At 38.5% G+C, this 26294-nt stretch overlaps 2 long non-coding RNA genes across 2 annotated transcripts in view; both read left to right on the top strand.

Annotated features, from left to right (window-relative positions):
• LOC129524242 (uncharacterized) overlaps positions 1-26294 on the top strand; it is a 529515-nt gene that overhangs the window by 289618 nt on the left and 213603 nt on the right. The window lies entirely within an intron of this gene.
• LOC115935575 (uncharacterized) lies at positions 811-13924 on the top strand. The gene is made up of 4 exons (XR_004071183.1): positions 811-869; positions 2245-2285; positions 11139-11231; positions 13586-13924. It is a non-coding gene; the product is annotated as an uncharacterized lncRNA (long non-coding RNA).

Here is a 26294-nt window from a genome sequence, read left to right as displayed (position 1 = left end):
AGAGGAATTTCTCATGAGAGAGTTTAGGCTGGTGATAGCTTTTCCAAATACCCTATGGCAAAGGCTGGTGATGTGTTTTACAGCAGCGGCTCTTTAAGAGATAAAGATGATTTCTACTGAGTGACTGTTTTTGTTTCCTGAATCCCACAAAGAATATGTATATCACTTCAAGATGTGAAAGCCAGGATGGGAGATAAAACTAAAGTATCTAAAACATGTTGATGATTTAAGGGAGAATATGTTGGGCTCTGAAGTTAGAATTTACCAGAAAATATTGGTTATAAAACAATCCCACTGGACATATCCAATTAACAATATTGATAATACAGACAGAAATCCCTAATCACAATTCAAATTATAAGTGGCTCTAAAAACTGTTAAGTCTTTTTGCAATTCCATGCAGATTCGTTTGATGACTAAGTCTGACCTGAATTCACTTGAGGCTATTTTGACTCTTAGTCTTGTTTGAGGTGTATCTTCATGCATTTCACTGCAGAGGAGTTAATGTGTTTGGTTACAGAGAGCTACTCAAGACCCTTCTTAGATAGTTAACACACACACACACACACACACACACACCTCTTCTACATATGATATGTAAATTATATTACCTGATATGGTTTGGCTGTATCCCCATCCAAATCTCATCTTGATTTTTAGTTCCCATAATCCCCACGTGTCATGAGAGTGACCTAGTGGGAGGTAATTGAATCATGGGGGTGGTTGCCCCTATGCTGCTGTTCTCATGATAGTGAATGAGGTCTCATGATAGCTGGTGGTTTTATAAGGGGCTGTTCCCCATTTTGCTCTGCACTTCTTGCTGCCAACATGTGAAGAAAGACGTGTTTGCTTCCCCTTCCACCATGATTGTAAGTTTCCTGAGTCCTCTCCAGCCCAGTGGAACTGTGAGTCAATTAAACCTCTTTCCTTTATAAATTACCCAGTCTTAGGTATGTCCTTATAGCAGCATGAGAACAGACTAATACATTATCTTTCTGAAAATCTAAGACCTCTGAATTCAAAATAAAGCTATCTCTATGAACTTCAGTTAAGGAGTTGAGGGCTGAAACAACATCTGTTCATAAGTGCTTATATGGTATATGTCAAGAAATTGTTGTTATTAATCTTTTGTACATTATTTTGTTTACCACTTGTGGTAATTAGTTATTCAGCCTCAACTGCAGATGTGGAAATCGGAGCTCAGACTACTAAAAAACTTATCCTAAGAATCAATTCTTAGTTCAAAGTATACGTTCTATACCTGTAACTTTTAATTTGAAAAATGTCATTAAGAGGCACTATATTAAATCTAATTTTAGACATAAATTTATTTCTTTTCTCTTTCCCTGTACTGTTAGTCATTACCTGTATAAGTAAAGATTGTTTTTAGCTGAAGCTACTAAGGGTCTGAATCCAGTAGAGGGTTATTTAAAAACAAAAGCTGGATCCCAAGACTTAGAACTAGAAAGTGGTGTGATGGGAATATGGCTTTCTGGGAAGGGGAGGGGAAGACTCTGATCTGTAGTGTTTGCCAGTTTCTGTGGTGTAAACGCCCTCTCCATGCCAATTTCAAACTGCCAGGTTTTTGGAAGCGGCTCACAAAATTCCTTGAAATTAATGTAACAAGTGGCTCTTAACAAGTCAATATGAGGTCGTTCCAGCCCACTGCTGGAACTAGGTCATTTTTCGAAAGTCTAAGAAGACTGCAGGTAAGGCCTTTCTCTCTCTCTCTTTTTTTTTTTTCTTGAGACGGAGTCTCGCTCTGTCACCCAGGCTGGAGTGCAGTGACGCGATCTAGACTCACTGCAAGCTCCCCTCCCGGGTTCACACCATTCTCCCACCTCAGCCTCCCAAGTAGCTGGGACTACAGGTGCCCGCCACCAGGCCGGCTAATTTTTTGTATTTTTAGTAGAGACGGGGTTTCACCGTGTTACTAGGTTGGTCTCGATCTCCTGACCTCGTGATCCGCCCGTCTCAGCCTCCCAAAGTGCTGGGATTACAGGCGTGAGCCACCGCGCCGGGCCAGGCCTTTCTCTCTTGAAAGCACCTAGAGTACCCAAGGTAGATTTTGCTTCAGTTCCTGTGTGTCTATGAAAAATTCCTGTGGGGAAATGGAGGCTGCCCTGCAACTCAACAACCATGAAATAGGGGCCTACTCTATATCAGGCACTGGGAAAAACACTGAGGTTGTAAAAAGAAATCAATTGCATGGTCCTGACTCTTGAGATTCTTTCATTCTTGTAGGTAAAATCAACAAGGAAGGTGATGAGCACAGCAGTGTGAAGGTGAGGCTTTTTGATCAGCATTTGCTTACCTGGTTTCTGCTTGCTCTTTTTCTATTAACCACACAAGATTACTTGGCTTCTCAGGAATTATTCAAATAGACCTGTTTGGAAGCCTAGAACTGTCTAGAACTTGTTTGATGACCAGCAGGGAGATTGTTTTCGGCTTTCATGCTCACTTTCAATTTTCCAGTTTATGTCTTTGGATAGAATTGCGTTCCTCTGTATTCCCCCTGGGGCATTAGGATTTAGTAACTCTCCAGGAGAAAAACAGGGAAGCTGCTACCATCAGGCGAGTTCTCTTATTAATAGTATGGGCCCTATAACTTCCGGATGAATTACACTCTCTTCCCTGACCCCTGGGGAAACTTCGGACATTGTAAGAGCAAGACCAAGAACACTTACACATTGCCCTTCTTTTCCTCCCCTCATTTATTCAGTGAGAGTTTATTTAGTACCTATCATGTGCTAAACACCTAGGCTTTTAAGACACAAAGATAAAGATTACTGTGTCTGCTTCTCAAGGAAGACAAGTAAGTAAATAATTGCAAAAGCAATGAAAAGTGCCTTAATGGAGATATTGCCCAAGTTAGAGCACAGAAATGTAGTGCTTAGGGGACACTGAAGTCTTCACCAAAAAGACAATACTTACCCTAGATTTTGAATAAAGAGATGTTGTCCTTCAGATAGACAATAGTAGGTATAACATAGACAGATAGGACATTCCATGAAGAAGAGCAATGGAGGCACAAAAGCTCAGAGAACTGAGGTCCTGGGTAAACAGACTGGTATAAGAACTGGAAAACAATGTTTTATGTTTCAAAAGTCTCTATATTATATACATACTGCTAAGAGCTGATGAATGTTGAACATATTTGTACCTTCAGTGTCTGGCATGCTGCCTGGCATGGAATATTCAATCATTATTGAATAGAATAAATGATTATGAAAAGTAGAAATGTAGTTCTGTGTTCCAACAAATTGAGGAAACTGTGAAAGGTAAATAGATTATGTAAAATCAGCCAATCTCAGACAGAAACACTGGATACTTCTGATAGGAAGCAGTATTCGATTATGAGATAACTGTGTGCCTGGAGTCTGAAAATTATAGTTTAGATTCTCACACTCTTTATTTGAGCAGAAATTGTTCTGTTTCTTAGGAAGATCTGATGCATTTATAGAAAATTTTGTGATCTTTTTGGAAAAAGAAAACAAATCTAAATAACAAAAAATTATGCTAATGTGTGCTAATTTTGGAAAAGTGACTGAAACTTGGATAAAAATACATAAGAGTTTCCTGGGATAATCTGTTTATGGCTGTTATCTGTTCTGGCATAAGCATTAGTATTACCACAATTCCCTCTCAGAAATGTCACCTTTGGATTAAATTTCTTGCTGAAATTCCAATTAATGGAACATTTTTAAAAATTCAGTATGCACAGATAAAGGTAGAAGGATGCTTTTTGGAGTGTTGTTTGTAATACTGAAAACAAGAAATGACAAATGTTCAACAATGAAGAATTAGCTAAATTAATAATGGACATCCTTATATGTGAATGTTGGATCATCATTTAAAATAATGGTTTAAGGCTGGGCGCGGTGGCTTACGCCTATAATCCCAGCACTTTGGGAAGCCACGGTGGGTGGATCACTTGAGGTCAGGAGTTTTGAGACCAGCCTGGCCAACATGGTGAAACTCCCACTCTACTAAAAATACAAAACTGAGCCATGTGTGATGGTGCAAGCTTGTAACCCAGCTTCTTGGGAAGCTGAGGCAGGAGGATCGCTTGAGCCCAGGAGGCACAGGTTGCAGGTAGCCAAGATGGTGCCACTGCACTCCAGCCTGGGCGACAAAGCGAGACCCTGTCTCGAAAAACTAAAATAAAATAATATAAAATAATGATTTAGATCTATATATACCTACAGGGAAAGACACACATTATGTTTTGTTAAACAGCAAGAAAGACAGGTTTCATGATAATATGTTTTATTATTATTTCATTCTTCTAAAGGAGAGCGAGGGTCAGGGAGAGGGAGGTGAAGAGAGAAATGGGGATGGGGGAGAGACAGAGTGAGACTTGTGGACAGTCACAGCTATGTTTAAACCTTTGTTCTTCCCTTTAAATGCTGAAGAGATCAGCCCAGGTTATTTAGTGTTTCTGATCAGCAGTTTCCTTGGCTGTTAAATAAGGTAACAATAATAGTTATCTCCTGATGCTGTTATAATGAAATGCTGCATTTGTTACATTTTGGCCCAGTGTGGCTCTTAGCTAGGGTGATTTTAGTCCCCAGGGGACACTTGGCATGTCTAGAGATATTTTTTGGTTGTTACAGCTGGAGGTGAGAGGTGGTGATGCTATTGGCATTTAGTGGGTCGAAATCAGGAATCCTCTTACATGTCCTACCATATACAGAACAGCTACCCCACCAAAGAATTGTCTGGCCAAAAATATCACTGGTGCTGAGGTTGGAAAACTGATTTAGACATTAATAAGCACTTGATAAATGTATGTGGATGCTCTTATTTATCGACAAGCTGATAATGAACATCTTTAGATGATGGGATTCTGTATGTGTGTTTTCATTGGACTTAACTTTATTTTGTATTATTGTCTGTGATTAATATGGATTAGTTGACTATGAAAAAAATAAATAAAAGTAACATTTTCAACATCAATATTATAAACAACAACAACAACGGGTAATATTACTACTGCAAGCCCCATGAAGTAAGAGATCAAATCCCATCTACATAAGGCAGGACCTAGCACATAATAGGTGTTTGGCAGAGCCTACTGAATTGAATTGAAATGCACAAACACATGCCAATAAAGACAGAGGAAGCTAGCTTGTATTACTAGCCAGATTTTTGTTAGTGCTTTAACAAAGTGAATAGACTAATTTGCAATCAGTACATTATAAATACGTAACTTTTGTTGCATACATCCTGTCTGGAAATATTTGTCAGAGAAACATTTGTTTTCTATGAGAGGCTCTAGCCCATTGCCACACCCATGTACCAAACCATCACATATGTAATTTTTAAAGATTATAAAAGTTACAATGACTCCAAAAATAAACATCTTGAAGGTATAGTGTTTTTTTTTTGTATTTATATCCCCTTATTCTGCAGTTTGTATTACTGTCTCTGGTTCAGTGCTACTTAATTTCCTTTTTGAATTGTCAGTCCCAGAATATCAAAAAAGAGACTGTTTGTCCTTATCCTGGAAAGACCTTGAGAAAAAGTGTTAACTTGTGAAAAGTTTTGTGAGATTAGGCAATGCCTCTGAAGCCCCAGGTGCTTATCTGAAAAAAATGGGGGATTATAACACTTACACTATATGGTTGTTCAGACAATCAAAAGAGACAATATTATCTCAAATGCAATACACACCACTGGTACTCAGCGAGGTGTAGTAATTTTTATTCATTATCTTTCAAAAAGATGATCACTTTGTAAAATGCTCCAGTTTCACTCAGAATCAAGTTTTCTTTTAGTCTTGTTGTGGGAAGGAATAGTGAATATGTGCATGATTTGATCTACTGAGAGGCACTATGGTATCACGGCAAGAGCTTTGAGTCTACAGCCACCAAATAGCAAAGCCAAATTTTATCAGCGTTATCAACCAGTGTTTCTCATATTTTTATATCCATGACATCCTTTAAAAGCAGAAAATACTGTCACAGCCAACTAGTATTAGTTGAAATTTGAAAACAATTTAAATGCTACAGCCAAGTTGGTGTTGTGTTGTAACTCCTCTATAAGCTCCTATCTTTCCAAATTGCTCATAATCCTCCCTAATCCTACCTCAGACATGTTTTATGTGTTTCTCCTCATGCATCATTGAGAAACACACTTTAAATACTGCCAGAATGCTTAGGTGGTCCCAAGGAATTTTTTTTTTTTACCCAGTTTCACAAGGTCAATCAAACTCATGGCTCCGTAATTGAATAATCAATCCAATCAAAAACAATTGATCTACTCCAGGCATGTCAGCAACATATTGATTTACCCATTGAGCTCTGTTCAAATATAATGAAGGTGATGAAAACCATCACTGCATTGAGAAACGGTCAAATAAAGGACCCTGTGCAGCCATTTTCTCTCTCTCCTCCTTAATTATTGCTGTTCTTTTATAAATTGATTTTAGGGTTGTTAATACATGAATCTATATATACTTTGGCATAGTGGGAAGAAATTGGTTCAAAACTTCCTTTGGGCCACTTGTCTGTGTGAGCACAAACATGTCTCTTCATCACTAGTGTTTTTGTCCATAAAACACAAATCATATGAAGTCTCTTCAATGAGAGGCTAAAATGTGATCATGTGGGAACAACTGCGAGGCAATAGTTAATAGAAGTTTGGGGATCAAATGACATTGACAGGAATTCTAACTGTAATTTTCTAGCTGTGAAACCTTAGGCAATTGACTCAACTTGCTTGTATCTTAGTTTCCTTACCTGTAAAATTGCTATGGAAACAGTAGCTATCTCACAGGGCCTTTATGCATGAGAGTTAGTGATATGGTTAGGCTTTGTATCCCCATCCAAATCTCATCTTGAATTGTAATCCCTATAATCCTCACGTGTCAAGGGAGAGACCAGGTGGCGGCAATTCATTGATGGAGCAGTTTCCCCCATGCTGTTCTCATAATAGTGAGCGAGTTCTCAGGAGTTCTGATAGTTTTATAATGGGTGCTTCCTGCTTCACTCAGCACGTTTCCTTCCTGTCGCCTTGTGAAGAAGTGCCTTGCTTCCCCTTCACCTTCTGCCATGATTCTAAGTTTCCTGAGGCCTCCCGAGTCATGCTGAACTGTGACTCAATTAAACCTCTTTCCTTTATAAATTACCCAGTCTTGGGCAGTTCATTATGGCAGTATGAAAATAAACTAACACAGTCAGGTTGAAAACCAACAGAGCATTTACTTTGAAAGCACTCAGTAAAAATTAGCTTTACTATTCTTGTTTTTTGAAATGCCTTTCATTAGCTATTTCTGCCTATGTTTCCCAGACTTATAGTTTCCATTTTATTTCACAAATGCTGAGCTTTCATGCTGTATGAGATGGTCACTGCTGGTTGTCCACCAAAATCCAATGTCCAAGGCTCCCTCAGTTATAAAACTCCCCAGCATTAGCTGGGCTTATGGTTTCCAAATTATAGACCTCATTTCTAAGTCTTCCCTGAAAAGATAGATCTGGTCATTTGGGTAAGTGCTACCCAATAGATTGCAAGATTTGCTACAAGTAACTCCCAAGAAGTATCTGTAAGGAAAAGAAGTATTTTTTTTTTCTGTCTCCTTTCTCCTTTAGGTAAGATATAATGTAAATATTTTTTAATAGAATTGAATGATAAACTTGAAAATAAAGTTGAACAGCTTAAAACATAAGTTGGAAGATGGGAGTAGAGGATGGTAGAGCAGAAAGATATAAGGATTCTGGGACTGTGAAGTCACCAAAGCAGTTGTGGATCATCTATCAGGGTTTATATGCAAGAACAAGGAAAATACTCATGTCTTGTTGAAGTCACCATTAACTGAAGATGAGGAAAATTCATGTAATCATATTAATAGTTATCATCTTGGCACCATGGAATCAAGTGATTTCCACAGTACTGGCTAAGAAATGCCCTTGGATAATAAATAGCCCAGGATGATAATCTATTTGCATGGGTACAAGACTATCCTCATCCCTTTTTATTTAATTACAACCAATAACTGAATAAGTAGATGAATATTAGAAAAAATATATGAATGAACTCACGGCCCTCCAATCCCATCTATTTCAGAACAATACAATTTAACTTTCTCCCAGGAGTTTCTCAGAATTAAGTGTAAATCATGTATATTTTAGCAATAAGGAGTGTTAGAAAAAACACAGGGCTGAGAATTAAGGGAGCTGGATTTTGCCCTGTTCCTTCTTGGGTAAACTATGTGCCTTTGAAAATTCACTTTGTATGCACTTTAGTTTATTTCTGTATATGATACACATCATAACATCAACACTTCTGTAGCATAAAAAGTTGCTTATACAGTAATAGGTATGTAAGTATCTTCAAAAGTTAAAATTTAGAAAATTTGTAAGGTATTTCTATAGTTTCACTGAGAGATGATGTTGACTCAGAGGTTCCATGGAAGAGAACTACCTATGGATGTTTCAGAAACCAAAAGGCTGCTGATGTGCCAGTTGGCAGGACATCCTACTGGGATTGAGAATATGCATTTATGCACTTGGGTCTGCCATTCACACCTGCCCCCAACCCAATCCCTGCCCTCTGTGAAGAGACACAGCATCCTATTCATCACAGTCTTTGCATGCCGCCAAGAATGTGCTGCTGCTTCCAGCCATTGAAACAGGCGGTTGGTTGGCAAAGCCATCAGACACCTGTTGAGGCTGAGTCATCCCTATTCACAGGATGTGCCTCACAGCTTGGGTGGAGCGTGTTCAGTAAAGGATGAGAGGCCTGGCGAGCCCAATCTGGTGCAGCTGATGCTCTCATTCATTGGCAGTTTGGAGGGGAAACCAGAGAGCCACGGTCTAATTTCACTTACTCCTCATCTTCTCTTTGACAGATGGATGTTTGCAGTGGAGTGGTCATGCACATGCATTCAGGCTCAGGAACCTTAGAAAGAACTGTGTTGGGCTTGAAGGACATCAACCATTTCATGGATATTAAAATGAGTGGTGGTGGCATTGACACAGTGCCTGTTTAGATCCCTGACAATTTTTTCTAGCATATGCAGCTTTGTTACCATGGTTTCTTAATTTAAGATCCAGGTGGTTATGTCAATTCCAGAACTGACCAGTGGCTTTGTAGATGAAAATTAGTTCCACAAGTCAAGAAACTCTTGATCCCAGCTGATACTTATGTAATTTGTTAAAGTAATCTATGACTATTGGAGTTTTTACAGGAACCAAATGATCATCTATATTGAAGCTTCTAGAGCAGTCTAAATAATTAACCCTTTCTTTCAGTTGCAGCTCCAGAATTTCTATATAGAAAGGGTTTAGAAGCTGCAACACACATAAAAAGGGAGAGGTAGCATCTTGAAAATGAGTTTCCTATGGGTTTTACAAAATATTGAGAGACGTGCATTTCTAAGGATGCTGAGCAGGTGATGGCCACCCAAATCCTTACTTTACAACTGGAGCTACTTTTCTCTCTTTGGATATTGAATTATCTAAAACACAGTAACAGAAATAATATAGGAAAAAATAGCCTTGTTACTAAGTAAGACTAGAGTATTTTGGAACTGGGTTCAAAATAAACCTTTCTTCTGCTTTTCTGCTGAATTAATCTCACCAGCCCAGTCACAGGCACAGTAGTAACACTACAGGGTTTTTCTGATGAAACTGATGTCTACATTGGTCTACACTGTAGTCTACACTGGTCAGCTTAGCTTATGGAGGAGAGCGTCTTGTCTGCAGGCAACCAGATCCCATAAAAGAGAGCCAAGAGAAGTCATAAAGTGACTGTTTTTAAAATCTCTAATTTCTCTTTTGGAGGAAAATACGTCAGAGGTAAAGAGAAGAGCAGAAAATATCAACTCAGTATTTGCAAAAGGGTAGAAGCTCCTATTTTATAGGCCAGCAGTACTGTTGGAAAAGAAAATACACAACTCCTTACAGTGACCAGGCTTAAACAAAATGGCTGGGGTGAGATAGGAGAGTAGGAAAAGCCCTGGATTTGGAGCCAGATGCAACTAAGTTTGAATCCTGGGTCAACTGTTTACCAGATATAGACAAATCTCTTCATCTGTGAATGCCTCAGTTTTCTTTCCAACAGAATGAGGGTGCTGAGACTCCAAGGTTTCCTGCAGAGCAATAGACTGAGAGGTTGTGTGGATGAGAGTCTTGGCTCTGGAACCAGAAGGACCTACCTTTTTTTTTTTTTGAGACAGGGTCTCACTCTGTTGCCCAGGTTGGAGTGCAGTAATGCTATCTTGGCTCACTGCAACCTCCATCTCCAGGGCTCAAGCAATCCTCCTGCCTTGGCCTCCCAAGTAGCTGGGACTACAGGCACCTGCCACCATGTCTGGCTAATTTTTGTATTTTTGTAGAAGTGGGGTTTCCCCTGAACTCCTGGGTTCAAGCGATCCATCTGCCTGCCTAGGCCTCCCAAAGTGCTGGGATTACAGGTGTGAGCCACCACACCTGGCCAGTACCTACATTTGTTTAGTAATGGCTATAATGTTCACCAAAAGTCAGGTTTTGCATTTGCAAAATAGGGTTGATAATCTATTTTACAGGTTAATTTGGGGTAGTTACTGAGAGACTATGCATGAAGAATTTTGTATGATAAGCACTAAGTAAATTTCATTTTAAAAGACCCAAAGAATTGCTGTTAAATTTTATTAAATAATTGTCAAATTATGAAATTTAGTGTATTTATCTATTAGGGCAAATGCTAAAACAAGACAAATTAGGGTTTGCTTATCTAATAATTTCTAGGGCTTTAAGTATAGCAGGGGCTATTTTCACCTATCATTTCCAACATTTATCCTTCAAAGTAATGTTGGGTCCTCCAAATCTGAAGATAAACTGAATTATGTTATAAAATATCTGTGCATGGCATACAACCAAAAGCTGCATCCAGGTCAGAAAGAATAGTGATAGTAGATCAGATAGGAGTAATCAAGCTTACTGAGGAATTTTATCTATGTTATTGAATTTATTCCTTTCAAATAGGACTTGAGTTCACAACTATTAATTGAAAGGGGATGTTTGAATAAAGTCCATGATTTTTATGTTTTTAAATAGAACACTCATGAGAAATATAAATGCATAAAACAGTTAGAAGTGGAGATGCTCTTTGGAAGTTTCTGGTTCCCCAACTTCCTCATATTCTCCCTCCTCTAGCAATGACAAGGATGCCCTAAGCTCTATGAAACTGCTAGATAAACATCTACCAGGTTGATATCATATCACTCAAAAGCAAAATTTATTCCTCAGGTGAGTAGATTCATCCAGAAAATCTTAATCCTGAATTTAGTGGAGAAACTCATGATTTGTATAAGATATATAGACCACTTTGTGTAAAAATAAAATGAAGACCTCTCTATATAAAAATGTTTGTTCAGGTATATAGACCAATGGAGCAGAACAGAGGCCTCAGAAATAACAGCACACATCTACAACCATCTTATCTTTGACAAACCTGACAAAAACAAGAAATGGGGAAATGATTCCCTATTTAATAAATGGTGCTGGGAAAACTGGCTAGCCATATGTAGAAAGCTGAAACTGGATCCCTTCCTTACACCTTATACAAAAATTAATTCAAGATGGATTAAAGACTTAAATGTCAGACCTAAAACCATAAAAACCCTAGAAGAAAACCTAGGCAATACCATTCAGGACATAAGCATGGGCAAGGACTTTATGATTAAAACACCAAAAGCAATGGCAACAAAAGCCAAAATTGACAAATGGGATCTAATTAAACTAAAGAGCTTTTGCACAGCAAAAGAAACTACCATCAGAGTGAACAGGCAACCTACAGAATGGGAGAAAATTTTTGCAATCTACCCATCTGACAAAGGGCTAATATCCAGAATCTACAAATAACTCAAACAAATTTACAAGAAAAGATAACAAACAACCCCATGAAAAAGTGGGCAAAGGACATGAACCGACACTTCTCAAAAGAAGACATCTGTGCAGCCAACAGACACATGAAAAAATGCTCATTATCACTGGTCATCAGAGAAATTCAAATCAAAACCACAATGAGATACCATCTCATGCCAGTTAGAATGGCAATCATTAAAAGTCAGGAAACAACAGATGCTGGAAAGGATGTGGAGAAATAGAAATGTTTTTACACTGTTGGTGGGAGTGTAAATTAGTTCAACCATTGTGGAAGACAGTGTGGCAATTCCTCAGGGATCTAGAACTAGAATTACCATTTGACCCAGCAATCCCATTACTGGGTTTATACCCAAAGGATTATAAATCATGCTACTATAAATACACATGCACATGTATGTTTATTGTGGCACTATTCACAATAGCAAAGACTTGGAACCAACCCAAATGTCCATCAAGGATAGACTGGATTAAGAAAATGTGGCACATATACACCATGGAATACTATGCAGCTATAAAAAAGGATAAGTTCCTGTCCTTTGCAGGGACATAGATGAAGCTGGAAATCATCATTCTCAGCAAATTATCACAAGGACAGAAAACCAAACACCTCATGTTCTCACTTATAGGTGGAAATTGAACAAGGAGATCACTTGGACACAGGGTGGGGAACATCACACACGGAGGCCTATCAGGGGATGGGAGTCTGGGGGAGGGATAGCATTAGGAGAAATACCTAATGTAAATGATGAGTTGATGGGTGCAGCACACCAACATGGCACATGCATACCTATGTATCAGACCTGCACATTGTGCACATGTACCCTAGAACTTAAAGTATAATAATAATTTTTTAAAAAGTAGTTTGTTGTGCCTAACTTGTTAGTCATAATAAAATTAAAGAAAATTAAAAAAATGGTATGGAAACTAGAATGATTACTCAAGAAAGTCTATAGGTACCAAATGTATTATATAAAATTAATTTTAAATAAAACCAAAGTCCAAAGTAACCCTGATAAATATTAACTCTATATAGACAGATTTATGCTTAACACACTTTACAGTTAATAATATATTTAGGATGTCCTAGAATATTTGTTGAATAAATAGAGAAATCAATGACCCAATGAAGCAATAATTATATGTTAGAATCAATGATATTATTTTCTTCCTTATAAACAAGATCTCTTTTAATAAACTTACCTAGCCTTGTAGGTTTAAATATTATCTATATATCAATGATTCAAAAATTTTCATTTGTAGTTCTGATCCCTCCAATGAATGTCTGACATTTGTGTCTAATTGTTCATTCGAAATATTTTAAAAAGTGTCAATATGAATCTCAACACAACCAAAAGAGAGCTGTCTTTCGACGTCCTACCCTCTTCTGCAAGATATTCTTCCATGTATTTGTTCCAGTTATCTATTGATGCATTAAAAAAAACAGGAGTTGGTGACTTAAGAAAACAATAACTATCCCCAAATCTTTTCACCTCTTTTTAAAAAAACAAATCTGCAATTTGGGAAGAAGTTAGCAGGAAAGGCTTGTGCTTCCCTCATGTAGCCTTAGGTGGACAGCTGAAATAGAGGCTGAATGGTCAATTTCCAAGGTGGCTCAATCACTTGGTTGGTAAGTTGGTGCTGGCTCTGAAGCTCACCTGGGGCTGAGGGCCACAGATCTCCATTCTTCTCCAAATGAGTATCTCCATGTTGTCTAGGTCTCTTCACAGCGTGGCGCCTGGGTTCCAAGGGGAATCATCCCAAGAGAGAACCAGGGAGAAACTGTATCCACCTGCAAGATCTAACATCAGAAGTCATATAGAACACCATTCCCTACTCTTAGCTAAGGAAGTCACAGAGATCTGACTCCCTAGGTTCAAGGGAGGGAACCATAGACTCTACTTGTGGGACTGGCTGGGTTCTGATAGAATATGGACATATGACTTCAGCCATTTTTGGAAATTATACTGTGCCACACCTTAACGTGTCAGAAGACGAGGACACTGTCATAACTTTCAGTCAATTGCTCAAACCAAATATCAAAGTATTATCCTGAATATGCCTCCTTTTATTTCACACTCACATCTGTTTAATCAGAAAATCCCATCAACTCAAAACATACCACAAACATGTGTTTGTCTTCCTCATGTTTAGGACAACCATCCTCATCCTGGGTGCCATCCTCTCTCTCCTAGTTGGCTTCAGGAACCTCCTAATTGATCACCATCTTCTCTGTTCTTTTGTCCCTACACTCCATTCTCCATATGACAATTAGGATATTCATTTTAAAGCATAACTCAGATGATAACCTTCCCTGCTTAACAAAACCTCCAATGACAAAGTGGATCACAGCCTAGTGATAAAGTGGAGTAATTCACCAGAAAGATATAAAAATTCTAAATGTCAATGAATCTAATATCATAGGGACAAAATATGCAAAGCAAAAACTGACAAAATTGATTTGATAATTCCACACTCATAAATGGAGACTTTTTTCATAACCTTCTCAGAAATTGATAGATCAGGCAGAGGAAGAATGTTAATGCCGTGTATCTTAATGGATTACTGGTGGGCTGAGGCACTCCTCCCCTCAGCCCATGGTCTGTCTCTTGCCTTAAGCAGTCTCATCTGAATTATTATGTTTATGCATATTTTATGCATATTGAAAAAGATTGGGAATCACTGCCTTAGACTACCTCTCAAACAATAAGGCATACCAGAATGTTCATTGTGGCAGTGTTCTGTGATAGTAAACATTTTGAAAAAAAATCAAAATACTGATTTGCAATAGAATGGAAAACAAAATTGTTGCATTACATACAACAAAATCAATATGGATACATCTCACAAATATAATATTGAAGAAAAAAGCAGTTGCAGAAAACATTCAATATGATGTTATATATGTAAATGTTACAAATTTGCCAAACAATATTGTAATTATTCAAGGATGCTTACATGAAGACAGGAATAGTAACGAAAGTCATCAAATTCATGTTAGAGGTTATGTCTTGGAAAGATGATGGGAGCAAAAAAGTGATGAAGAGAATATAGTAATGGAATCATGAGAAAAAAATAGGTTATTTTTAATATTTCTCTTCTTAAAGGGCAATGGCATATATATTGTTATTAAATTATTTCTTATACATTTTGTACATACGAAAAAATAGAAAAAATCAAAACTGTAGCTCCGAGCTTATAAAAGCACATTCACAGGTGTGCACAAAAGACAAACATAACAGACACACACCCCTCTAGTAGCTTCCCACCAGATTCCTTCTTCTGATTAACAAAGCACACATTCTATGACCTCTGCCTACCTCTCAGATCAAATATCACACCACTCTTCTCATGCCAGTTCATCAAGATCCTTTCTTAGGCCAAGCTTAGTTCTGCCTTTGAGTGTGCTTTCCCCTGTTCGACCAATGCCTTACCAATTAGAACTCAGTTTAAATGTCACTCACTCGAACACCCTCCCATGAATGCGCAGACTGAAGTATTTGCCGCCATTCTTATTACTTTGCCCTCACTTAGACTTACTTCTTCTCATAATGTATTCATTTATTCATAATTGAATATACTCATTGATTTCTTCTTGTTTGAGACACTCCCACCCTGCCATGTCTAGTGTTGGAGCTCCAGGAGATTGGAGACCTTATCTGTTTGCTCCCTACTGGCCCCCAGTACCTGGAAGAGGTCTCATCCATTGAAGACAGACAAGTGTGTGTTGAGCTGCTATAGAAATGAACATACACTAGAAAACTACTGGGAAAAAAATACAACCTAATATTATTAAGTTGTTAGTGTTACTTTCATGTTAAGACAATTGAAACACCATATTATTTTACATTTTTAAAAGTTTATGTCCTAGTTTGCTATGTATTAGCACAGAGGTCTTACATAAGTCACTTTACTTCTGCTAATTTTTGTATGTAAATTTTAGAAGGCATTCAAACTTGGCCATTCTCAGTTCCCAGTTAAGATGTGCACATTTTCCTCTCACCTTTGAAAGGTGAGAAACACTCATTGGAAAATTACCTGATGCCCAGACCATTCACCCACTTTATCTCCGGAGGACATACCTCCTGTTACTTGTATTTCTCAATGTTTAATCACACGTGATTCGTCTTGTCTGCAGTTTTACTCTATTGGTGTGGGCTGGTCCTACTCATGCACTTGAGTAGTCAGCTCATATCAGCTCTACTGAGAAGCTTTCTGTATTCTATGGCACCCTAATCTTACTTTAACTCAAAGTTGGTTTAGTTATCCCTCCTCTGAATCTCTGAACTCATACCAACTCCCTACATTTTTCTCTGTCATAGCACTTATTTTATTGTTTGTTGTTTAATAAACATTGAGAAGTTAATAAACTTTTATATGAAATACAAAGGTTTCCCTCAAAGAAGAATTCTATGTTGTAAAACTTCTGGCCCTTGATCTCTACAAAAGCACAGACATAAAAGTGAAAAAAGAGTGTGTTTTCCAACTGAATCTTTCCATCTCTAAGCCATACTTGCATCCAAGTCATCTAAGAAAGACAGCTAATTACATCTTCAAAACTCTGTAAAAGAGCAGTAAGAGGTCCTACATTTGGAAAAATTAGAGCCATTATATTGTAACTTTCAAGTTCAGTAAGGTCTTTCTAAAAGCTAACTGCAGTATTTCAAAGTTAGTGTTGCGCAGTCTCTTTGACCTAACTTTCTGGGTTTAGTCATGGTATTGCTAATCAGTAGCTGTTGTGACCTTAGGCAAGTTCCTTAATCTCTCTGTGCAAAATGGATGATTCTCAACAAGAATGTTGGGAAAATGAAAGATCTCCTGCATGTACAGTGCTTAGAGTTCTGCCCAGAACAGAGAAAACAGCATGTATGTGTCAGCAATAAAAACTCTTCACTTATTAGCTTCAAGACATTGGCTTTGACCTTTGTGGTCACAAAGAGTTGGTCAACTTCACTCATAGTTCACATAAGATTTTAAGCAACTTGACTAAATCTCTTGTATCTGTTTTTCCCAGGCTCAGGATATTTCTTCATAATGCCAGCAATAATACTTGAGGACTAATTGTGGTTGCATACTTTGTGGTAAATAATTCCTTTTATAATTTTTCAGTAAATTTTCAATTACTTTGACTAGGTTGGCAAAGGACACCACAAATCTGACCCTTAACTACCTTTCTACTCTCACCTCTCCTCACTTCTCCCCTTATGGCCTGTGCAATTCAATTGTCTTCAGGAGGTAGTGTTTCCAGATCATGGGAATCTCCCCAATAAAGTTGTATTGAACTGAATTGAAATGCTGAAATAATTACCATAAGACAATTGTGTTTTATTATATAAGCTGAATCACTTCTAGGCTTTCAAATTAGTGGTTATCTCTTCTAGCTTTAATACTTCTGTCCCATCTCTGAACCTTTACTAAGCTTTCCTTTTAATTCCAAGGCATTAATATCTCTAGAATCAAGACCTGGTCAACAGTGAGAATAAATTTAAAAAGTTTTATGGGTCTGTCTTATTGCCATGTATCTGCAACTTTTTGCAACTTTATGTCATTTACTCAACTGATGGACAGTGAAAATCTACTATATGCCAGACTTAAGGTGCATCAATTTGGGGAAAAATCGCTTATCACTCTTTAAGAATTTCAAAACCTAGCTGGAGAGACAGATACATGCATGCAGACAGAGAGAGAGAGAACTAGAGAGAAAATTTTAATACATGAAAATAAGTGCTATGATAGAGAAAAATGTAGGGAGTTGGTATGAATTCAGAGGTTCAGAAGAGGGGACAATGAATCCAACTTTGAGTCAAAGTAAGATTAGCGTGCCATAGAATACAGAAAGCTTCTCGGTGGAGCTGATAGGAGCTGAGTACTCAAGCACATGGGTAGGACCAGTCCGCACCAACAGAGCAAAACTGCACACAAGATGAATCACGTGTGAGAAGCAGTTCATTGGGATCTTCAAGTAATTGAGGAGTGCTCATTCTACTTCCCATTTCCAAAGGAAGAAAAAGTGACTCATCACCCATCATAGAGAAGTAACAATCTTATGAAAGTTCATCTGGTTCATGTGCTTAGCTTAACAGATGAACCATGGTAAGTCCTAGAGAAGGAAACTGATTTGTCCATGGAAATGCCTCACTTAGCTTCCAAGCCGAGTCTCCTAAGCACAAATTATTTTACTTTCTTCAGCAGAATCAAACAAGTGAAATGATCTGGATTCACTTCCTATGCAGGGATAACTTTAGGACTTAGCACAGGTACCAGGAAGCTCTGAAATAAGTCAACTTGACTGATGGTCCTGGGTAGTAGAGTCACTGAGCTTTCATAACTAGATTCTTACCTTAAGCCCCAAATATACTTCAGCCTTATAGTGTAACCTTTATTAATTCAATTGCTTACTGCATAAATATTTAGTGTCACCAACTATGTCAGGCGCTCTACTAAGCACTATTGCTACAGTGATAACTAAGTTTTGTTCCTGTCATTTACAGAAGCACAGTATCTGCCTTATTAATCTGAGCCCAATACCCTATCTTAGTTTCTTAGGAAGGTTCTCTGTCGTTGGGACATTTCCAGGTCCTGCTGAGGCCATGAGGAGGTTTCAAATGCCGTTCTAGAACTGTGGATCTTATGGTCATATCTCTATTACCCTCTCCTAAAGTTCTAAGTTCATTTCCTGTTCCTGACCCCACTGATACTACATTTCACCCATTTATTGATGTTTCTCTCTATAAACCAATCTGGATTTCCTCTTTTTACATTTATCCCTAGGGACCCATCTAGCTTCCAAATCATGACCTTCCTCAGATTGTTTCATTCTATTATGAACCAATACCCAGTCTCAGGAATCAAGATCATTGGGTATGTTCAATTCAGTTTGGGATTATTATTTCATTGAACATCTATTTACTGAACACCTGATGCGTGGCAGGCAAGTGTTTGCTACATAGCTTTGTGCAGTTATTTATTCTCCCTAAACTTCAGTTTATTTAGCTGGAATAATAATACCTGTCTCTTGGGTTATAAAAATTACATGAGATTATAAAGTTATCTTAGGTTTGGTTTCCTTGAAGCAGAGCCTGATATGGGGATTCGTGCACATGTAACTAACTGAAGGAGTACCCTCAGGAGAAGCTGGTAAACGAATGAGGAAACAAAATAAAGAGGAAGGAGATATATAAGAATGTAGTCTCAGATAAGGTCTAAATAAGTCTGATTTTCTGGGGCTTTCTGGAACATAAGTTGCACCAAAGAATCTGCCCTGACTTGAGGCAAGGTCAGTGGTAGTGGAGGGAGTTATGGTGTATTACAACCCCAGAAACTCCAAGGAGAAGCATTTTCAAAAGATCAAGAGGAATCCTCTGGAGAAAGTTGCAAGTGAAAGTTCTGAGCTGAAACACCCCAAGCAATTGAGGAATAGGTACACCAATCCTTCAGGTAAAAGGGATTCCAGGGGACTTGAGAGTCCAGCAATATCATTTGTGATAATAATCTTACAATGGAGACAGAGAAGGAAATGGGTAATTACAGATCAGTGGAATTGACAGAGGTAAGCATGAGCATGGGTGATTACAGCCCTGGGTGCTAACCAAGGGTGAAGAGAGGCTTCCTGGAGGATGATGGAAGTGAATAGAGCTTTGGAGGTTAAGTAGGAGTTGGCAAAGCAAAATCACATGTCAAACATGGTCCTTGACAGGAAGGCTCTGACCAAGGCCATCATCCAAAATAGACTGCCTGTTTCATAGTCCTACCTGACAGGGAGACAGTTGGTGGTTTCTATCAGGAGAAAGCAAGAACTTGCCTTCTGAGCATCACTATTAACGTGTAGCATGATAAACCAAGGTTTGACGTGGTGGATCTTGAGTGAAGTTTATTTCTTCCCAGGCAGGCATCCAGACACTGTTCATGTTAATACTCCTTCAGCAGGGCCCAAGAAGAGCACACCACAAATGCATAGATTAATATCAGCATGTGCTGGGAACAGCTCCAAACCAAGCTTTCAGCAGTTTGTAAAGATATGTATGAGGCACAAAGCAAAAGATACAGATTGAACTGGCCTGGAAGAGGAAACAAACGTATTGTTCTTGCAGGGTGTTGCCATTTGATTTTGTTTAGGGGCCCCTCAGACAAATAGGTGAGCTAAGAGCATCTGATGATTCAAAAAGCAGACTCAAACTGAGGATATTTTGCTAAAACCCCAGCAATTCTATGGATAAAGCTATGACACTTTAAAAAATGAGAGCAAAAGGGAGAGAGATTAACTTCAATCTGCGATGCTTCTGACTGGGCAAAAGGCACTGATTCATCCATGAGATTGCTAATAGCAGGTGTCTTTGGTGATTTATTCCAACAAACAAAGTTGTTGTGGGCCCTAATCCTTTTCCATCTGTTCCATAATAGGGAGTGGAAACAGGAGAGGTTATGAATAATTCTAGAGCTCTGGGATCCTTTTCCCTCTGAAATGTGGAAGCCAGGCTTCCTCATTACTTACCTCATGATCTTTAAGAGGTGGTGGGGTTTTCTGGGGAGGCAGATTACCGCCCAGATACAGATTCTCTATCCTCTTTTGTAGTCTATGCTGGTGATGCTTTCTGGACTTGAAATGAAGTAGGGACATAAAAGAAAATCTTTCTCTTCCAGTTAAAATCCATATAGTGAAAAAGTATTTTGACTGCCTACCCTGAGTCCACCATCAGCTGAGAAGGATCTCCAGGAGTTTAGGTTTTCTTGATAAGAAAGACTGACAAAGATAGTAAGAAGAACACCAAACACGCATTCATAGAGCCTAGGTACCCTCCTCCTGTTTGTGATTTCTCTGTGGACATAAAATGGCTGTGGGTCCTTAAGTGAGTTACTTACCTCCTCTGACCATCACTTTCTTCACTTTTAGAATGACGATAATATCTGCATTTCCGGGTTGGGAAGACAACATTAGATAATTTTGAAAGTGGTACATAAATGTTAGTTTCTCTTCTATTATTTTTAGGCATAAACATATAAAAATACATGGAAACCTATAAGTTCTACTTGCTTCTTTAATGGGTAGGTAACTCTGAAGTGAGCTGCTGGGGTGGTATTTGAGCTGGGCTTCGAAGAAGAGGTGGGCTTCCATCAGGTAGAGATAAGAGATCAGTGCAGTTCAAATGAGAGCAATCATCTGCTTTAGTTTCCTAAGGCTGGTGTAAGAGATGTACCGCAAACTATTTACATGGTGAGTTTGCTTAGGAAAGCATTTCGTTTGAGGTGTCTGTGGGACTTCTGGGAATAGGTGTCCAAGGTACAATAGGTTGGAGATATATAGTTTCCAGAAAAATCATGATAGTGAAACATTATATATGGATGAGGTCTCAGGACCACTTAGCAACTAGGAAAATATAGGTCTGTTGCTTAAACAATAGTAACTTATTCTTTCACAGTGAGGAGGCTAGATATCTAAAACCAAGGGATTGGCAGAACAGTGCACTCTGGATTGAAGGCAGACATATCCTAGATTCTGGTGGTTTCTGGCAATCCTGGGTGATCCTTGAGTTACAGATGCATCACCCTCATCTTTCCTCTGCTGTCACATGGCATTCACCTGTGTGTCTGAGTCCAAATTTCACTCATCTTATAAAAACATCAGTCACTGGATTGGGGCCCACCCTATTCCAGCCTGACCTCATTGTAATTTGATTATATCTACAAAGACTCTATTCCTATGTAAGGTCACATTCACAGGTACTGGGAGTTAGGATTTGAACATATTTTGAGGGGAACGTAATTCAATCCACACCATTATGTAAGCAAAATTCCCATAAGGGAGGAACAGGATATAATCAGAGGAGAAGTGAGTAACTTATCATGAACATAGTAGAAATCTGGCGGGTGAGTGGAGCACAACAATGCCAGAAAGGCACAGCAATCAACAAACAAGTTCCAGGCAAAGAGCTGAGAGTGTCAAGATGAGAATCACTATATTCAGAGGCCGAGGCAGGTGGATCACTTGAGGTCAGGAGTTGAAGACCAGCCTGGCCAATATGGCGAAACTATGTCTCTACTAAATATACAAAAATTAGCTGAAAATCGCTTGAACCCAGGAGGCGGAGGTTCCAGTGAGCCAAGATCACACCACTGCACTACAGCCTGGGTGACAGAGTGAGACTCCATCTCAAAACAAAACAAAACAAAACAAAACAAAACAAAACAAAACAAACAAAAACATTCCTGCGTTAGAGGAATTTTGTGTTGTATGTAAAACCATTCTGTACACAATAGGCAGTCGGTGCTCTCCAGGACTGTGATATGTATGATATCTATGTTATGGGGATATAGATTATGCCTCTGATCTCTGTTTTATTCATCATTGAATGTTCAGAACCTAGTATCATTTCTGACAAACAGTAGATACTTGGTAAATATTGTTGAACAAATGAACACCTTCTTTTATAAATGTAGACTCTAATTGAGAGAGAGTAGCTTGTTGAAGGACACACAGATAATGAATAGAAAGGCTGGCATGAACCCGTGGCCTATTTGACTACAGAGTCCATGCTCTCTTAACTACTTCATTGCCTCTTTGAGTAGTTTCTTAACTCTGAATAGTTTATTGTTCCCATCATTGTTATCTATTTTCCACTGTACATGAAGGTCAGATAATACTTGGAAGCTCCTGTATTGCCTCCTGAGACGATGAGACAAGGCAGTCCACTGGGCGTGCCATTTGACAGAGCAGAAGCCTCGATCTGGCTCTGCTCCCTCAAATGACATGCTCACTTTCTCCCACAGATGTTAGAGACAGCCTAAAGGACACAGTGACATTTGGCATCTGCAAAAGGCCATGGTAATTCCCTCTGTCACAGGCATTGCCATTCATCCTTTCAATATCCGTTAAAAATAGTGCCATATTCTGACCCTCTGCCCGTGGAAAAAAACAGTATTCAGTTGGATAGGTTTGCCTCTAGGCATTTATTACTGAGTTGGGAGATAAAATGAAATTTAGGTTCATGAGAAATAAATTATCAGGAGCAAAAGGAAAGTTAAAGTTCACCCAATTTTAGCCCTTATAAACAATGCTTAAAGTGCCACTCCCAATTACCTCATGTGTGTGTGCACATGGTTATCTGTAAGACTTTTCTACATCTTTAGTCCACAGATATTACTAGACACAAAATCTTGGTCTTTGTCCTTTGAAGGCAAGGATGAAACTTTGGCTTAATCAGTCATTCTTATAAAAAGGGAAATTTAACATTCAAAATATTGGAGGGAAAGTCTCACCACTGGATAGAAGAAAGATGTTTTATTGTATGTTCTCCAACATTACATGATATTTAGTTAATAATGATAATTTTAATTTACTATTATTTTTCACACTTGACTATAACAGTGATCTATGTTTTAAATGGTGTAAGCCAATATTGAACTTTCTCTGCTGCCAGTAGCTAACTTCACCATCACTTTCTTGATAGCAATGGTTGGAATTATACCTTAAGTGTAGATTGACTAATGGCTTTATTGAATGATAGTCTCCTAGTTCTACAAATGATATGAAACTGGCCGAAGAAAAAAATTAGTAGGAATTATTTAGATCAGGGGTTAGAGAGTCACATTTCACCTTGTTTACAAGAGCATCAGAATTTGCTATCCCTTTCTTAGCTCCATGTTAGAGGTAGCACCATCAAGGGCAAAGGAGAGACACTGCTCAGGGCCACTGTGATAGGCAACAGAGCCTAGACTTCATCTTCAGGTGCTGCCTGTAGCATTTGTGTTGTGACATTATGTTAATTAAATTAAAAATATAAATCCTTTATATTCAAGTTAGAGGTAGGAAACCATCATTTAGTTTTCAGCAAACTCACAGAAAGAAAAATTCTACAGGGGGAAGAAAGAGTTGAAATACAAAGGCCAGATATTAATCCCTTTAACGCCAGGTAAGAGTTGTGTTGAGATGCTTGTGCTCAGAAATAACACATCATGAAGAACCTTGAGTTTGAACTTGGTTTCAAAAGCTGTGCAAGAATCAATCAACAGTTTTGGGTAAAAACAATGTCATGCTCAGATCTGTGTCTTTAAAGTGTCATTCTGACAACAGTGTGGAGATATGGAAGTAGGCAATACTGTAGACAAGATTATTGAGAAGTCTAGCAAGGCAGAAACAGCAGAAAGAAAACAAAAGACAGATTTTACATGTATCAAGAAAGTGGAATCTGTAGGATTTCTAACTATTTGAATGTGGGGGCAAAGTAATTGAGAAGGGGGAATGTAGGATGGTCCCAGGCTTTTAGTGAGGCAACATGAAGTGCAACCATATCTTTTGTGAAGAGAGACAAAATAAGAGAAGCTATTTACATGGTGAGTTTGGTTAGGAAAACATCTTGTTTGAGGTGTCTGTGGGACTTCTGGGAATAGGTGTCCAAGGTACAATGGGTTGGAGATAGAAATATATAGTTTTCAGGAAAATCATGATAGTGAAACATTATATATGGATGAGGCCTCAAGACCACTTAGCTACTAGGAAAATATAGGTCAGAACACTTCTAACTGGTAAAGACAGGAAGAAGATTCATGGAGGCAGATTTAGCAGAAGCTGCTGGATAAGTCATAGATTAAATAAGAAAAACAGTGCAGTATGATAGACATAGACAACAAAAGAGACAATTTAAGAAGGAAATGGCCACCAGTTTCAAATGTTGAAGAGATTTCAACTGAAATAGAAAAAGAAGTTATAGTTGATAAACCCTAACCCAAACCTGCTCCTTCTGTGGTTGTATTTGTCCATTCTTGCACTGCTATAAAGAAATACCTGAGATGGTAATTTCTAAAGAAAAGGGTTTAATTGGCTCATGGTTTTTCAGGCTATATGGCATCTGCTTGGCTCCTGGGGATGCCTCAGGAAACTTACGATCATGGCGGAAGGGGAACGGGAAGCACACACATCACATGGCTGGAGTGGAGCAAGAGAGAGAAGAGTGAGGTGCCACACACATTTAAACAACTAGATGTCATGGTAACTCACTCACTCCCTATTGCCACAACACCAGGGGAGATGGTGTTAAATCATAAGAAACCACCCCCATGATCTATTCACCTCCCACCAAGCCCCATCTCCAACACTGGGAATTACAATTCAACATGAGATTTGGGCAAGAACACAAATCCAAACAATACCAGTAGCATATACCATCTGAGTAAATAGCAGCACCACTTAACTCTGAGCTCATGGCCTATACTGGAAAGTCATCCTTAATTCCTCTATTTCACTTACTTCTGCCATGCAATCAATTAGAAAATCTTGTTTCCTCTAACTTCAATATCTACCCATAATCCAATCACCTCTCACCACCCTCACTGCCATAATGCTGTCCGGACCCCATCATCTCCCACTTAGACCATAGAAGCCATCTCCCAGTTGGTCATCAGGGTTTCATTCTGACGTTGCTACAGCCTGGTCTTTATACTGCAGCCACAGCAATCCTTGAAAATGTAAATTTTAATATATTGCATCTTTTCTAGAAGCCCCAATAGTTTTCCAACATAATTAGAATTAATTCTACTATTTTTCCTATGGCTGACAAGGCTTTATAATTTATTGAGGCCCTGGTGGTCCCTCCAACCTCTTTTCTGTTACTCGACTACAGCTTCCCTCTACTGCGCCAACAGTGGCCACTTTTCTTGAACACTTCACTCACTTTCCTGCATCAGAAGCTTCCAGTTTGCATTTTCCTATGCTAAATTGCACTTCTCCCACGTGTCAGAATGGTTCACTCTTATACTTTATTTCTTATTCATTCGTCAAGTTCATTACAGAGATCTCTAAGCACTCAAAGAAAAAAGACAGAGTCTTCTTCAAATCATTCTCTATCCCTTTATTTGGCTTTATTTTTCTCCATAGCATTAATTTTACACACACACACACACACACACACACACACACACACACACACACACGTTGAATATCTCATTCATTCCAAATGCTTGGAACCAGAAATGTTTTCGATTTCACATTTTTCAAATTTTGAAATATTTGCATTAATTTTCATCTCTAATCTGAAAATCCAGAATTCAAAATGCTCCAATGAGCATTTCCTTTGAACATCATGTTGCCATTCAAAAAGTTTCAGATTTCAGAGCATTTTGGATTTTAGATGTTTAAATTAGGGATACTCAGCCTGTGTGTGTGTGTGTGTGTGTGTGTGTGTGTGTAAAATCTCATATCACTGAGATACCAGCTTATGAGGATATGAGGATGAAGATGTTACCTAGTTTGTTGACTGTTGAAGCTCACTTGCAGGGGATAGTATTTGGAAATTATTAGCACTGAGCCATTGCTTGGTAAATGAATACTGCATTTAAAAATTTATCTTTCTTTAGTTATTGGCTGTTTATCTTCATTCACAGAATGGTGATCTTTTCTGTCTTGATGATAAGTAAGTCCCCAGTAGCTGCAGGTTT

Source organism: Gorilla gorilla, chromosome 7 (genome assembly GCF_029281585.2).
Source record: "Gorilla gorilla gorilla isolate KB3781 chromosome 7, NHGRI_mGorGor1-v2.1_pri, whole genome shotgun sequence".
In the NCBI taxonomy this organism is placed as follows: domain Eukaryota; kingdom Metazoa; phylum Chordata; class Mammalia; order Primates; family Hominidae; genus Gorilla; species Gorilla gorilla.
This window is presented reverse-complemented; position numbering and strand designations above follow the sequence as displayed.